This window comes from Pseudorca crassidens, chromosome 1 (assembly GCF_039906515.1).
Source record: "Pseudorca crassidens isolate mPseCra1 chromosome 1, mPseCra1.hap1, whole genome shotgun sequence".
Lineage (NCBI taxonomy): Eukaryota > Metazoa > Chordata > Mammalia > Artiodactyla > Delphinidae > Pseudorca > Pseudorca crassidens.
The window spans coordinates 33,760,080-33,775,770 of record NC_090296.1 but is presented as its reverse complement, the minus strand read 5'-3'; the positions used below and the strand labels follow the sequence as shown (position 1 = coordinate 33,775,770).

The window sequence follows — 15,691 nt, the reverse complement described above, 5'->3', positions numbered from 1 at the left end:
CTGGGGAGAGGCCCGCACAGCTACTCCACCGAGAGGCAACCCAGACCCGGCTCGGCCCTCCCTGATTGTTCTCATTTTAAAAGCCCCATCACAATAGTGATGTCTAAGTTATTGTCCCCCACATATATTAATTGTGTGATTTCCAGGGATGGAGAGATTTTAAAAGTACCAGACACAAACACATCAAATTTTATACATTAAATATCTACAGTTTTTTTTATCAACCAGACCTCAATGAAGCAGATTTTTTTTTAAAGTACCAGACACGCTATATACATTAGGCAATGAAAAGATTATGTACCTCTATACACACACGTACAAATACACTGAGACATCTAACTGGTGATGATCTCTGCCACTTCTTGTACCAAATTAGACTAGGCAGCTTTTATCTTATTAGATTGTCTCAAACTCATCTTCAAACAAATAGGCTCTCTCAAAAACATTAAGGTGGGAACATAAATTAGAAATAATTTTCAGTCTATCAAATGATCAAAGTACATACCTCTCAGTGCATCAGAGCAGCGATCCTATTACTGGTAATGAACCCTACAGACACATCCACGATCACGGGTGCAAAGAAGAATGCACGGGGATTTCTTCTGCAGCCTCCTTAACACTGGGAACGACCATACCTGCTGATACAGAACCATCTCCCAGGTCATAATATTGAATGACAAAGCCCCAGGCTGAATATCCGGACTGTGGTTATGGTTGCATGACAACATGCATAGAAAAATTCTGGAAGAATATGTAAGAAACTTAATAGTGGTTGCTTCTTGGGCAGGGGAAATTTTTATTATATACCCTTTGTACAATATATGTATTTTTACTATGAGCATGTATGCTCTTTCAGTAAATTATTTGTTAGTTGCATTCATCATTCCATAGTTACCACAGCAGCATCTGACCCAAGAATTTAAATAGAATAAGAAATGATTTCAATTTTTTAATAACTTAAAGAGGGACTTCCCTGGTGGTCCGGTGGTGAAGACTCCGTGCTTCCAAGGCAGGGGGCTCGGATTCGATCCCTGGTCAGGGAACTAAGATCCCACATGCCGTGTGGTGTGGCGGCCAAAAGATTTTAAAAAAAGAAAAAAGATGAATAACTTAAAGAGAGAGATTTTTTTCCACCAAAGGCAGGTTTTATACACAGGCACTTACTTTCTCATAAATAGAATTTGAAGAAAACTCTTTTTTTCCAGTGTGATAAGACCCAGATTAAGCACATATACACACACAAACACAAACTCACATAGTTGGGGGCGGGTTCTGAATATTCTGAATTTTCAGAATAATATCTGCCTATTATAGAAATTTTTGAATAAAGAAAAATACAAAAAGAAGGAAATTACAATCACCTATAATCCTACCCTAATATGTTGGTGTATTTTCAGCCTATTCTTAAGTATACATATTTTCTGTTTTACAATGTCATAAACATACTACAGATAATTTTGTGTCCCATTTTTTCCATCAATTCCCTTATCGTGAAAAATTTCCCATGTCCTTAAAACATTCTTCAAGAACATGCTTTTTATTTTTATTTTTTATAAGTTTTGCACTTCTTTTTTGGTTCTTTCTTTTTTTGTACATTTGTTTTGTTTTAATTTTGGGCTGCCTTGGGTCTTCGTTGCTGCACATGGGCTTTCTCTAGCTGCGGCAAGCGGGGCTACTCTTCATTGCGGTGCGTGGGCTTTTCATTGTGGTGGCTTCTCTTGTTGTGGAGCACAGGCTCTAGGCACGCAGGCTTTAGTAGTTGTGGCATGCGGGCTCAGTAGTTGTGGCTCGCAGGCTCTAGAGTTCAGGCTCAGTAGTTGTGGCGCACGGTCTTAGTTGCTCCGCGGCATGTGGGATCTTCCTGGACCAGGGCTCGAACCCATGTCCCCTGCATTGGCAGGCAGATTCTTAACCACTGCGCCACCAGGGAAGCCCAGAACACGCTTTTTAGTGAGTGTATGATGTTACATCCTATAGGGATTTTCTAATTTGTTTAACCAATCTCACTTGTTGCACACTTTGACTGCTTCCAGAGTTTGCTTTATAACTAGTACTGCAGTGACCCTCAGGCTGACATATCTTTGCGCCCCTCCTGACAGCTTCCCTAGGATTGAATCTTAGAGGTGGAATGTCTAGAATATCAGAGGACGCGTTCATCTCAGCACTCTGGAAACAGGTTGCCAAAGTCCCCTCCGCAAAGGTCATACCACGTGGGTAAGTGGGGTGGGAGAGGCTTGGCCCCTGGCTGCTTCTGCAGAGGAAGAGCAGTGGTAGCAGCACGGACTGGATGGCGGCTATGCACAGAGCACCGCACCAGACACTTGATACAGATGACTTCACTCCATTTCACAACAAAAGAGGTGTTGTTATTGTCTCTGTCTGACCCACTAGGAAACTGAGACTAAGATTCAGACACTAACCCAAGGTCAGTCTCCCCGTTTGCACCAAAGCCAGGCCCAAACATCAGGTCCATCGAAGTCCAAAACCCACACTCCTCAATTAAAAAAAAAATGTTGGTAAATTTTCAAAGAAAACCATTTTTCTAGGTATCCATGTACCTGGGGCCACAGTTAGGGTTTCAGAGCAAATTGAGTAGGTCCATGAATTGGTCAGGTTTTGAAATGCAGATATAAATTCCACGCAGACAAAAAACAAACCAAACAAAACCACCGACCCTTTAGCCAAGATACTTGAAACGACAACAACGAAAACTTTTGGGAAACAAATTCTTGATTCATAACTGTCAGCCCTACCTTAAGGGTGTGGCAGGGCTTCCCTGGTGGCGCAGTGGTTGAGAGTCCGCCTGCCGATGCAGGGGACATGGGTTCGTGCCCCGGTCCGGGAAGATCCCACATGCCGCGGAGTGGCTGGGCCCGTGAGCCATGGCCGCTGAGCCTGCGCGTTCGGAGCCTGTGCTCCGCAACGAGAGAGGCCAAAACAGTGAGAGGCCCGCGTACCGCAAAAAGCAAACAAGAGTGTGGCAAAGGGAAGTCAAGTCGTGAGTTGTGGATTGAAAAACCTTGGACAGAACAGAATGACGGTAGAGCCGAATCATGGCCTGCGTCTGGGTGAGCAACAGAGCCTCCCAAGTGCCTCAGTCAGGCCCTGGGGCGCAAGTGGTCAGGGCTGCAGCTCAAGCAGGGCTGAGCGAGCCTGTGGCCTGTTTCACTGTGTCCTAAACCCCTGCATGAAGTAGCCAGGAGAAATCAGACGGGCCTGTCAGCCTCCGAAAGATGGGAGAGCCACGTGGGCCAACATCCATGGCCCAGAGGCAGCAGCAGAGCCGGGACACAATATAAACCACTGTAGACCCTGATTTCCTGGGCCCCTTGGCACAGGGGCCTCTGGGCCGGACACCTGACCCCGAAGGGATATTAGAACCCAGTAGGCAGGCCATTGCTCCACTGTTTAGAGAAGCCCCACAGAGCCTGGGGATGGCAGGGAAGGCAGTTATCTTTGTCTCTCAGGCCAGCGCGGTCCGGTGGAAATATAACACGAGCCACATACGTGGCTTTAAAATTTTCCAGGAATAGCTTAAACAAGTAAAAAGAAACAGGTGAAACTAATTTTATCAAATAATTTTATCAAATTTTATCAACATATTTTATCAAACCCTGTATATCTAAAATAGTATCATTCCAGCATGTATTCAATATAAAAATTACTAAGATATTTTAATAACTTTATTCATATACTTTACATTCTTTTTTTTTCATATTAAGTCTTTGAAATCCAGCATGTATATTACATGGACAGCACAACTCAACCTGGACTCATGACATCATTTCAAGCAGTCACTGGACACGCAGGCTGGTGGCTACAAGACTGGACAGCTCAGGCCTCAGCCCTGGTCCCCTGTAGTCACCATCCCTGATGTGAACAGGCCCACAGTACCATCCCGCGCAGCCTGACCTCTCTCCACCCGCGCTCTCCTCACGGTGCTTTGTACCCGGGAGCCCCTTACAGCCTTTGTAACAAGGGAAAAGAAGCCACTAGGATTGGCCTGGGATCTAATCAGGCGCTTATGAGACAGTAATGCTATCAAATCACTCCCTAACTCTAGTTCCTCTTGGGGAACATGGGGAGCCCAATGGTTTCCCTGCTTCCTTCATGGGCCTGGGGTGGAGAATATCCAGTCCCAACGCTTGCCAACCTCATGGCGAGGGCAGGGGTGGGCTCATTTGTCCTCATCCACAGCTCATTACACTTTTACCTCCCATCTTCTGAGAACCCTGTGTGCTCAGCTCTGCCCCAGGAACTGCAGAGGGGACCCGAGAGATAGAAAACAGCTTCCCTGGCCTCAGGAGGGCTGCTCAGCCTCCTGAATGTCAAGATGGACATTCAAGGCAGCCAGAAACCACATGCATGCCCCAGACCCCCAAGAACAAGCCCTGGAAGGGCAGCACACGTGCACAGTTTGGAACGGAGAGTGTAGAGGGTCAGAAATGACCTCTCCAGTGGGGGTACTCAGGCGGGGAGAGGTTATAGCACCCTTCGAATACTCCAGAGGCAGAGAAACCTCAGATGAGAATCAAAAAAGAACGACTACATTTCATCAATGCTAAGATGTACGTTTTTTTTCGTATTTTATTACCTCTGAAATCTGAGTGTATCTCACAATTGCTGGCAGGTCAATTTATCTGGCAGGTTTTTTCTTTCTCTCTTTCTTTCTCTCTTTTCTCTTTCTTTCCTTCATTTCTTTCTTTGATGCCTCTTAAAAATTTTTTATTGAGGTATAATTGACAAATAAAGTTGTAAGATATTTAAAGTGTACAATAAGCACACATACATTATGAAAGGATTCCCCTCGAAAGATGCTTCTTAAAATTGATGGCATGTTAGACTCAGTGAAATACGTTATTTACTGAGCCCTGAATACGTTGCAGGCACCATGTTGGTCAATTAGCATTCATTATCATACAACTTATTACAGATGAGGAAAGCGACTCAGAGAAGTTAAGTAACTTTCCCGAGGTCACACAGCTAGTAAGCAGCCGAAGCAGGATTCACACTCAGGTTTGCTGGTCCCCAATGCCCCTGTGGTTCCCACCACATTGTCCCAGCCTCCCTCCTTCTAGATGAAACGAGGGGGTAAGGTCAAATCCAGGTTGTTATTTTTGTCTTGGATCTGTATGTCCTGGATGATTCTCCTGGGTAGGTTACTCCATCAGCTCTACTTGGATCCTTACTATTCAGCTCCAAGCTCAGAAGCTTAGGAAGCCCTAGCTCATGGCTCACAACTCACCTGGCTCTGGGGCAGCAGCACAGACATCCCTGGCCTGTCTCCACCTCCCGTCCTCCCCAGCTCTAATTTTGGGTTTCCTGTTGCCTTCCCAGGCTCACTGGGTGCTTTCCTGGCCAAGCCTACCCCCTGCTCCTCCGCCCACCCCAGATTCTGGGGAAAGAGGCTAGAGGAGCTCCACAAGGTGGAAGTTTGGGGAAAGACACTATTGCTGGTTGTCTCAACAGACTGAAACCGACAGGATGACCAGGCCAGGGCTCCCACTTTCAAAACAGCCCATGACAGAAGAGGCCACTGGGAAGGCCTGCCTGGGTTCCAGCCCTGGGGGAGCCAGTAGGATTGGAGGTCAAACCAGGGTGAAGCGAGGGGACAAGTCCCAAAGAGTCTGAGGGACCCCTCTCCTTTCTCCTCCGCTATGCTGCAGCCACCCCCCCCACAAAGGACTTGACATCACCCCCCAGGCCCACGCCCCACACCTCGGGGCTCCAGCTTTGCCTGTGTGTTCAATTTCCCCCTGCCAGGCCCTGAAGTTTATGTGGACCCGAAGTCGGTGCTTTGGGTCTCAAATCTTTGCTGGAAGACTGCTGCCTCTAGGCAGCCTTCAGCCCTCCCAGGCCCACCGGTCCCCTTCCCCTCGGCCAGAACACACCTCCCTGACTAGTTCTCACCTGTACCACCATGTGGCCTTGTTACTCTCCTTGGCTTGTGGACAAAAAAAGCTGCCTGCCATTTCAGTAAACAGGCTGCCCGCCACCAAGCCACCAGCCACTGCAGCTGCCCCCAACAAGTGCACCCTGAGGGGAATTCGGGGGTCGGAGAGAAACAGGATGCCGGCCCCAGATAGCTGAGGTGCATATCAAAGGAATGATTTCAGTAAGCCCAGACTCTTCCATCTTCCCCTACAGAGAAAATCTCTAAAATCATTAACTTGAGGTGTCTGCTTTTGCGATTAGCAGTAATCTTTTGATGTCTGACTACATGTTTGTTTGTTTGTTTTTCAGCAAAAACTGTATATCCCATCTCCTCCCTTACCTGTTTGGAACAGTTCCTCAGAGCGAGCTATCTGAGAGGCTGCATTCCGGGCTATAGACCTCAGTAGGGTCCCCGAATGAAACATAACTCTCAACTTTTAGTTTGTGCATTTTTTTTTAGTCAACAGGCTCAACAGATATTTGTACCTACAATAGGTGGACACTCTCCTAAGTGCTGAGGTGACCACAGAGGGGACGCGGAGCAGAAGCAGACACGGTGGAGGGCTGCACGCGGCAGCAGCGCTGCCAGGGAGCGGGCTCACACCGCCCGAGAGCAACAGTGGGCACCTCCGCTCTACCCTACGGTCTCAGTGATGTCAGCTTGGTATTGGAACTCAGCCCTGCTGGGAGGATTTACTCCATGGAAATCAGCAAAGCAGGACTTTTTTTCCCCCCTAAACAGCAAGTTGTTAAAGATGGACTTAGCAGGCCACTGTGGGAGGAGAATGATGAGGGCCATGGGCCTAGGGAGAGCCACTGGTTTGGGTTTCCCCTAAAAACACACCCTGAGACAAGAATTTAGGAAGAAGTGGTTTATTCCAAAAGTGATCTCAGGGGACAACAGCAGTGAGGCAGGGAAGGGAAGGAACTTATTTAAGGGGGTATTACAAGGCATTTTGCCGACATGGGCAACCAGAGCTCAATCCTGGGGACCACACAGTGAGGAGAGAACTCAGTCCCCCACCCGCCATGATGAAGCTGGGGCGTTTATTCACCCCGGTGAGTCTTCGGTCGGCACTGACTCCCTGGCTCCTTGGACCCAGCCTACTCCTGCCTTCCGGAGACTATAAATCCCCCAGGGCAGAGACTCTGCTATTCCGTCTACGGAGGTTCCTGAGACTCCTTCAGGGAATCCATGAAATCAAAACTATTTCTATAACAACACTAAGATGTTAGCATTGTGCCTTCTCATTCTCTCATGGGTCTGCGGTAGAATTTTCTAGAGGCTACATGACATGTAATATTGCAGTAGATTGAAAGCAGAAGCAAGTGTGAGTGTCCAGCTGTTCTTCTAAGCCAGACATTAAAGAGATTTGTAAAATTGTAGAAAAAAATACTGATGTTCTCACTACTAACGTTTTTTGTTTGGGAAGATAAAATTATTTTTCTTAAAAAGTATTTCATAAATTGACAATATTTACATTCTTTGTTATTTTTAATCAATAAATTCTATTTTAAATTTTTCTTAGTTTTCAGTTATAATATGGTAAACACTGTTAAAAACAACAGAACAGGCCCAAAATGGAGTCACTTATACTAAGCCACATTTCACCAAATTAAGACTTAAATACTTGGGACTTCCCTGGTGGCACAGTGGTTAAGAATCCGCCTGCCAATGCAGGGGACACGGGTTCGAGCCCTGGCCCGGGAAGATCTCACATGCCGCAGAGCAACTAAACCCGTGCGCCACAGCTACTGAGCCTGTGCTCTAGAGCCTGAGAGCCACAACTTCTGAGCCCACGTGCTGCAACTACTGAAACCTGTGCACCTAGAGCCTGTGCTCCACAACAAGCAAAGCCACCGCAATGAGAAGCCCACGCACCACAACGAACAGTAGCCCCTGCTCGCCACAACTAGAGAAAGCCTGCGCACAGCAACGAAGACCCAACACAGCCAAAAATAAATAAATAAATTTATAAAATTTTTTTTAAAAGACTTAAATACTTAATTACTCTCCCAGAAATGGAATCTTAAACCAGTCAATCAGGAATCACCTCCTCACCACTAGGGAGGTGATGTGCCTGGTAGACCCCTGCCATCCCCTAGAGGAAAGTAACCTTGCTACAACCAATCCACTTTTTGCTAGTATAACTCCTTTGTCCTGCTCCCTCTGCCTATAAAATGTTTCATCTTGTACAGCTCCTGATACATGGTCTGTTGCCCAATTCATGAATAATAAGATCTTTAAAATGTACTCAGTTGAATTTTGTTTAAACAACATTGGTAGATATAACCCATACAAACAAAAGCATTTGCGGGTTCACAATTCTTTAAGAGCGTAAACGAGCCCTGAGACCAAAAAGCTTGAGAACTGAGGAGTTACTGTCTAATGGATAAAGTTCCAGTTGGGGGAAGATGAGAAAGTTCTTGGAGGTGGATGATGGTGATGGCTGTGCAATAATGCAAATGTACTTCATGCTACAGCACTTTACACTTACGCTTTAGGGCTTCCCTGGTGGTGCAGTGGTTAAGAATCCTCCTGCCAACGCAGGGGACACGGGTTCAAGCCCTGGTCAGGGAAGATCCCACATGCCGCGGAGCAACTAAGCCCGTGCACCACAACGACTGAGACTGTGCTCTACAGCCCGTGCTCCACAATGAGAGAAGCCACCGCAATGAGAAGCCCGTGCACCGCAACGAAGAGTCACCCCCGCTCGCCACAACTAGAGAAAGCCTGCGCTCAGCAATAAAGATCCAACACAGCCAAAAATAAATAAAAATAAATTTATAAACTTACACTTTAACATAATTTAAATGGTAAATTTTGTTATGTGTATTGAACCACAATTAAGAGAAAAAAGGGGGAAAAAAGTCTGAGAATCACTATAGGCTCAGCTCAAGGAACAAACTGCAGGTGTGTTGTGGTGACCATGAAGAGAAGGTTCTTTGGGGAGAATGAGGCCTGAAACTTTAAAAACTAGGAACATGCCAGATGATTGCTTCATGCATCATTATCTCCTCTTTCATCAACCCCATTTTATAGATGAGGAAACTGAGGCTCAGAGAGGTGGAAAGATTTGCCCAGGGTTAGTACCCTTGGGATTTGAGCCCAGGCAGGATGGTCTGACCCTACTGGATCCTCAGTCCCCCAGGTCACAGTCCACCTAGACCAGGAGCTCAGCTCCAACTGAGCAAGTCTTTGTCATGACAATATGTAACTTAACCCAAGGCAAACAGTCTCTATTTAAAAGGAAATACCCTGGGCTTCCCCGGTGGCGGTGGCGCAGTGGTTGAGAGTCCGCCTGCCGATGCAGGGGACACGGGTTAGTGCCCCGGTCTGGAAAGATCCCACATGCCGCGGAGCGGCTGGGCCCGTGAGCCATGGCCGCTGAGCCTGTGCTCCACAACGGGAGAGGCCCATGTACGCAAAAAAAAAAAAAAAAAAAAAAAAAAGGAAGTACCCCATTCCCACTACAAAGCTGTTTTGCAAGATGCTTTGTCATTTTCCCAGATCTTTGAGCCTTATCTCAAGTGCTTAACAAAGTCTCAGCAGGGGACCAGATTGGTTGCAATACAAAAACCCCATCACCAAGTTCTGGGGACAGAAGCCGAGCACACAGGTCAACAGAGACACTATGGCGGCAGCTTCTCTTATTGAGTCCAAGCTCACCCTGCTCGTCTCACAACAGACCAATAAGTCAGGAGACGAGGTGCTGAGGCAAGGAATAGTGACTTTATTCAGAAAGCCGGCAGACCGAGAAGATGGCGGACTAGTGTCCCCAGGAAAACATCTTCTTGGGGTCTGGATGCCAATGTCATAAGATAGAGAGGCAGAGGAGGTGAGGAAGTAAAGTAAAAATGCCATTAGTTTTGCCTGGCTTGACCAGCATAGGGAGGGGATATGTTAATTTTTTCTTTTCTGCAGCCATTCACAGGCGGGCAGGGTCAGATTGTCTCCCTGCGAGCTGAACAAAGGCACTTTAGTTTAACATTCAGGCACAGGGGCAGGGTTCCCTGAGGCAGGCCATTATGTATGGTTATAATAACATAAGCAACAAAAAGCAAAGTTTAAAGCCAAAGAAACAGATCCAACGTGGAGTCAGATTTGCTCTTCCCTGTTACACGTGTACCTGCAGCTGTCAGCCCAGAGGAGCAAGCCAGGCTGCTGGGACTGTTAGCTGTTGATTCTACTTCAGAGGCAGCAAAAACTAAGAAAGGTACACTCTCTACTGCAGCCGTGGTGTCTGTTCCATCTCCACTAGAGGAATGTGACCAGGGCCATGGGCCCAGGGAGACCACAGGGCTATGTGGCCAGGCTGAACTTGGTCCTCATCACTGTGCTTATAGATACTTTGATGAGATTTGAAAGGAAAGTTCATCACACAGTTAAAATCTGAGGCCCGTTATGAGACCATAGAACCTATGATAATTGAATTAAAATGCTAATTAATCCTGCAGTGATTTTGTGATGCCTTCATTTGTTAAATGTAAACTCTTAAAATGTGGGCAATTTTGTAACCCCAGTTTCTTTGTCTTCCTCTCTCCATCTCTCTCTCCACATATATGTGGGGATGTGTTTATACATACACACGTAAGTATACACGTATATACACACACATATATGTATATATGTTACACATTTATATATATGTCACAGCCTTCAGAATCTAGCTGACCCAAGGGGGTGGTCAGGAGAAGGGACAGTCCCAGGTGGCCCACCACCCCAGTGCCTTCTCCAGGCGGAATCCCAGCTTGCCAGCCTGGAACCCACAGACAGCAGGCCACACAATATACAAGAGCCTGCTAGAGGCCAGTGTTTCTGGTTTCCACCTAGGATTAGTCCTCTGGGGCTGCAAAGTTGGGTGTAAGCCCCCACTGTGAAGATGGGACCACCTCCCAGCCCAGCACACAGAAACTACCAGGGCCTCTGATCCCCTGCCTCTGGTCTAATGGAGAAAATTGCAAATAAATAGTGAAAACAGCGCCACATACAAGATTGTTTCACGTAGGTTATCTCACTTCATCCCCCCAGGAACCCCACTGAGGTATCGTTGAAACTGTGCAACCCAGATTGGGACTTGAACCCATGGTCTTTTAACTGAGATCACACACCAGGTCTCAGGACTTAATGAAGCTCAGGTTCTTGATGTCTCGTCACAGAAAGAATTCAGTGAGGGACAAAGTGATAGGTAAGAAGTGGATTGATTTAGAGAGAAACACACTCGACAGACAGAGTGTAGACCATCTCAGAAGGCCAGAGTGGGACCAGGGTATGGGGTCGTCAGTTTTTATAGGGTGGGTAATTTCATAGGCTAATGAGTGGGAGGAGTATTCCAGCTATTTTGGGGAAGGGGCGGGGATTTCCAGAAATTGGGCCACTGCCCACTTTTTGACTTTTTTTTTTTTTTTTTGCAGTAGCAGGCCTCCCACTGTTGTGGCCTCTCCCGTTGCAGAGCACAGGCTCCGGACACACAGGCTCAGCGGCCATGGCTCACGGGCCCAGCCGCTCCGCGGCATGTGGGATCTTCCCCGACTGGGGTACAAACCCGTGTCCCCTGCATCAGCAGGCAGACTCTCAACCACTGTGCCACCAGGGAAGCCCACACTTTTTTTTTTTTTTAATTTTATTTATTTATTTATTTTAGTTAGTTATTTTTGGCCGTGTTGGGTCTTCGTTTCGATGTGTGGGCTTTCTCTAGTTGTGGCGAGCGGGGACCACTCCTCATCGCAGTGTGCAGGCCTCTCACTGTTGCGGCCTCTCGCTGCGGAGCACAAGCTCCAGACGCGCAGGCTCAGTAATTGTGGCTCACGGGCCTAGCCGCTCCACGGCATGCAGGATCCCCCCAGATCAGGGCCCGAACCCGTGTCCCCTGCATTGGCAGGCAGACTCTCAACCACTGTGCCACCAGGGAAGCCCGAAACCCACACTTTTTGACCTTTATATAGTTGGCCTTGGAACTGTCATGGCGCCTGTGGGTGTGTCATTTAGCTTGCTGATGTGTTACAATGAAGGTATACTGAGACTCAAGGTCTAGTGGAAGTCGACGCATCCTCCATCTTGGACCTATTTGGTTCTAATGGGTTTTATGGCATTCTTTTCAAGGTTGTACCCTGCCCCCTTCCCTCCTGTTTCACTGTTACACCCACTGTGGAGAAGAGATCAGGAAATGGGAAATTGAGAGAAAGTGTCAGAGCTGGGATTTGAGTCCAGACCGGGCTCTAAAACCCTCACCCTTACCTCTGAACCCAGCTGCTGCTCCACGTGAAGAATTGTACAAGTGACCCCTATTTAGGTGGCCTGCAATATTTTCTATTTCTTTCTGTGGGGAAGGCAATTGATTTTTTTCAGTTATTATTTTATTTTATTTTTAAAACTGAAATGAATTTTAATACAGAAAATGAAGACAGCGTTTTGCAAATTTATCGCTCACAGGGGTATCTCTCTTTGAGGAAATCAGCGTGTTACACTTTGAGAGATGAAATGTTACAGCTTGTACACCAAAATCAAAAATGAAATTAGGGGCTTCCCTGGTGGTGCAGTGGTTGGGAGTCCGCCTGCCGGTGCAGTGGTTGGGAGTCCGCCTGCCGATGCAGAGGACGCGGGTTCGTGCCCCAGACTGGGAGGATCCCACATGCCGCAGAGCGACTGGGCCCATGAGCCATGGCCGCTGGGCCTGCGCATCCGGAGCCTGTGCTCTGCAGCGGGAGAGGCCACAACAGTGAGAGGCCCACGTACCGCAAAAAAAAAAAAAAAAAAAAAAATGAAATTAAATTTAAAAATGAAATGGTTACCAAGGTAATGCAGGTCAGGGGATCAAAGGTGAAGGGTCACACATTATTAAAAAGAAATCCAAAAGGACGGCTGCATCATGAGCCCTCACTAGTGTTCCAACGGTTCCTCTCTTTGGGAAAACTTGAATATTTCAGCAGACATTCAAGCAGTTTTTTCGGTAAAAAGATTTTTACATGACTACTACTGCTGTTCCCATGGCCATTTTCTATAGGTGGCACGGTGTTGAGGACACAGTAGGTGCTGGTTCCGCACAATACACTTTGGGAAACGCTCTTCCGGCTTGTTTTCGGCAGCCGTTTCCCCTCCGCCCGCCACATCCTCCTCCTCGGAACCGGGACCCCGAGTGCCCGGGTACCGCTGCTGCCGCCAGCCCGCCAACCCTGCTGCTGCCGCACACCCGCTCAGTTATTATTTTAAAAGGAGCCTTTTCTAATGGAGAAGTTGGAAAAGTATAAATAGTTATAGTCAGCATGATACCAAAACCAAGCAGGACCCTAGGGGGCCCTCCCAGATACAAAAGCCTTTCTGGCCCCCCTTTCTCATTTGCAGAAAAAGGCTTTGGTTTCTTAGACCTTACCTGAGTTCCAAAGAGCAGAATCAACCAGTACTAATTAGGGAAGTGAGGGAATGGAGAAACCAAGGAAAAACAGGCAAGAAACAATAGTGCAGAGATAAAATAGAGTCCTAGTTCTTCCTCAAGGGATGTATATAACACTCTGATACATATCTTTGGGTTGTTCTGCAGGAACTAAGGCCCCCACCCAGGAGGAGGATGGTAACTACATTCTGAGACCCCAGACTGACTGGAACCAGAAGGCTGATGACTGAGATTCCTGGAACACTGCCCTGTTACCTCACCACCAACCAATCAGAAGAAAGTCACACACCCTGCAGCCCTCACCCCAAATGTTGCCTTTAAAATCTCTTCCCTGGGGGAGGGGGGGGGATGAATTGGGAGATTGGGTTTGACATATTTACACTATTGATACTATGCATAAAATAGATAACTAATGAGAACCTACTGTGTAGCACAGGGAACTCTACTCAGTGCTCTGTGGTGACCTAAATGAGAAGGAAATCCAAAAAAAGAGGGGATGTATGTATATGTATAGCTGATTCACTTTGCTGTACAGTATAAAGTAACACGATATTATAAAGCAACTATACTCCAATAAAAATTAAAAAAAAAAAACTCTTCCCTGAAAACCCTCAGGGAGTTTAGGCCTTTTGAACACAAGCCTCCCATTCTCCTTGCTTGGCCCTTGCAATAAACATTTCTCTGCTCCAAACTCTGAGTTTTGGTTTGTTTGGCCCCAGTGTGTGTGTTGGGCACACACACTTGAGTTCGACAACAATACCACTACTCAGAAGTAAACACTGAACATTTGGGGTATGTTTCCTGTATATAGTCATTCACTGATGTATAAGGTCAATGTTGGGATAGAATGTATTCGCTCTTGTTAAAAAATAGACTGAGCTATTACAAATTTTATGAGTTTATTTGAGGAAAAATTGATTCAAACTGGGCAGCATCTCATCTAGCAGAGAGAAAGGAGCTCTGAGGAGCTGTACAAAGTGAGAATTCTATAGGCAGAAGGGAGCAGGGACAAGGAAGTTAAACCAGACAAAAAAAGCAGACTGGCTATTGGCCTCTTTCCTTTAGGGGATGGCAGGGGTCTACCATGCAGATCACCTCCCTACTGCTGATCACGTGAGTCCTGATTGACTGGTTTAAAAGTCCATCTCTGGGAGAGGCCAAAACTATAATTAAGTCTCAGTTTGGTGACATGGGGCTTTGAAACAGGAGAGAAGGGGGCAGGGCACAACATTTAAAAGAATGACATAACCATAGGACATGACAAAAACTGGTTAGAACTAACTAGATCCAAGATGGCGGAAGATTTGACTTCCAGTGAACGTTGAGCCTCACTATACACTCACTGTAATACATTAGCTAAATGACACACCTGCCAGCGCCGTGACAGTTCTGAGGCCGACCGCCAAAGATCAAAAAGGCCGACCGCCAAAGATCAAAAAGGCCGACCACCAAAGATCAATTCCTGGATATCTCTGCCCCCTTCCCCCAAATACTTGGAATAATCCTCCCCCTCATTAGCCTACAAAATTACCCAGCCCGTAAAACCTAACCACGCCATGTTTCAGGGCCTCTCACCTTCTGAGATGGCCCACTCTCTGTGGAGTGTGTTTCTCTCTAAATAAATGCACTTCTTACCTATCACTTTGTCTCTCACTGAATTCTTTCTGCGATGAAACATCAAGAACTTGAGCTTCATTAAGTCCTGAGACCAGGTGTGTGATCTCAGTTAAAAGACCGTGAGTTCAAGTCCCAATCTGAGTTGCACCGTTTCAGCTTTGCATAAGTGACTCCACTTTGGGCCTGTTGTCTTGCTTTTAACAAACCCCATGAGGAAACGGAGGTTAAGAGAATTAATTAAGTTGCCCAAAGTCACACAGACAGGAAGGGACAGAGCCTGGGAGTTGAACATAAGCAGCTAGGCTCTGGAGCCTGTGCTTTCAAGTGACAGGGTTCAGGACATGCTCCCCTTAAATACAGCATCTGGCATAGTGAACATGCCAAGCTGAAGGATTTGAGAAATTGTACGTGCAGGAAGGACTTTCTGACCTTCCCCGGAAGCACGTGAAAAAAAAAAAACCGTGTGAGAGATGCCCTCCCTATGCCCAGAGGAAAAGAGCACCCTTATCTTTGAAGATGAAGGGACAGAGAGAGGAATCTGAAGGAACAGGCCTTGCTAAGTTTCCCCTAGTTTACTACACTTCCCTCATACTTTCTGTCCTTTCATATTTCTCCACAATTTTCCATTCATCAAACCTACTATAAAAGTGTTCAGGTTTAACCATTTCTTTAGGTCGTCATTTTGCTTACAAAGGCTCTCAGGTCACATAAAATGTATATTAAATAAATGCATATACTCTTCTCTGGTT

General features: G+C 46.6%; 1 pseudogene; it reads right to left on the bottom strand.

The window, feature by feature from the left end:
* Positions 1-12,666: 12,666 nt before the first annotated feature.
* On the bottom strand, positions 12,667-13,048 carry LOC137225298 (calmodulin-binding transcription activator 1 pseudogene; annotated as a pseudogene).
* Positions 13,049-15,691: the final 2,643 nt, after the last annotated feature.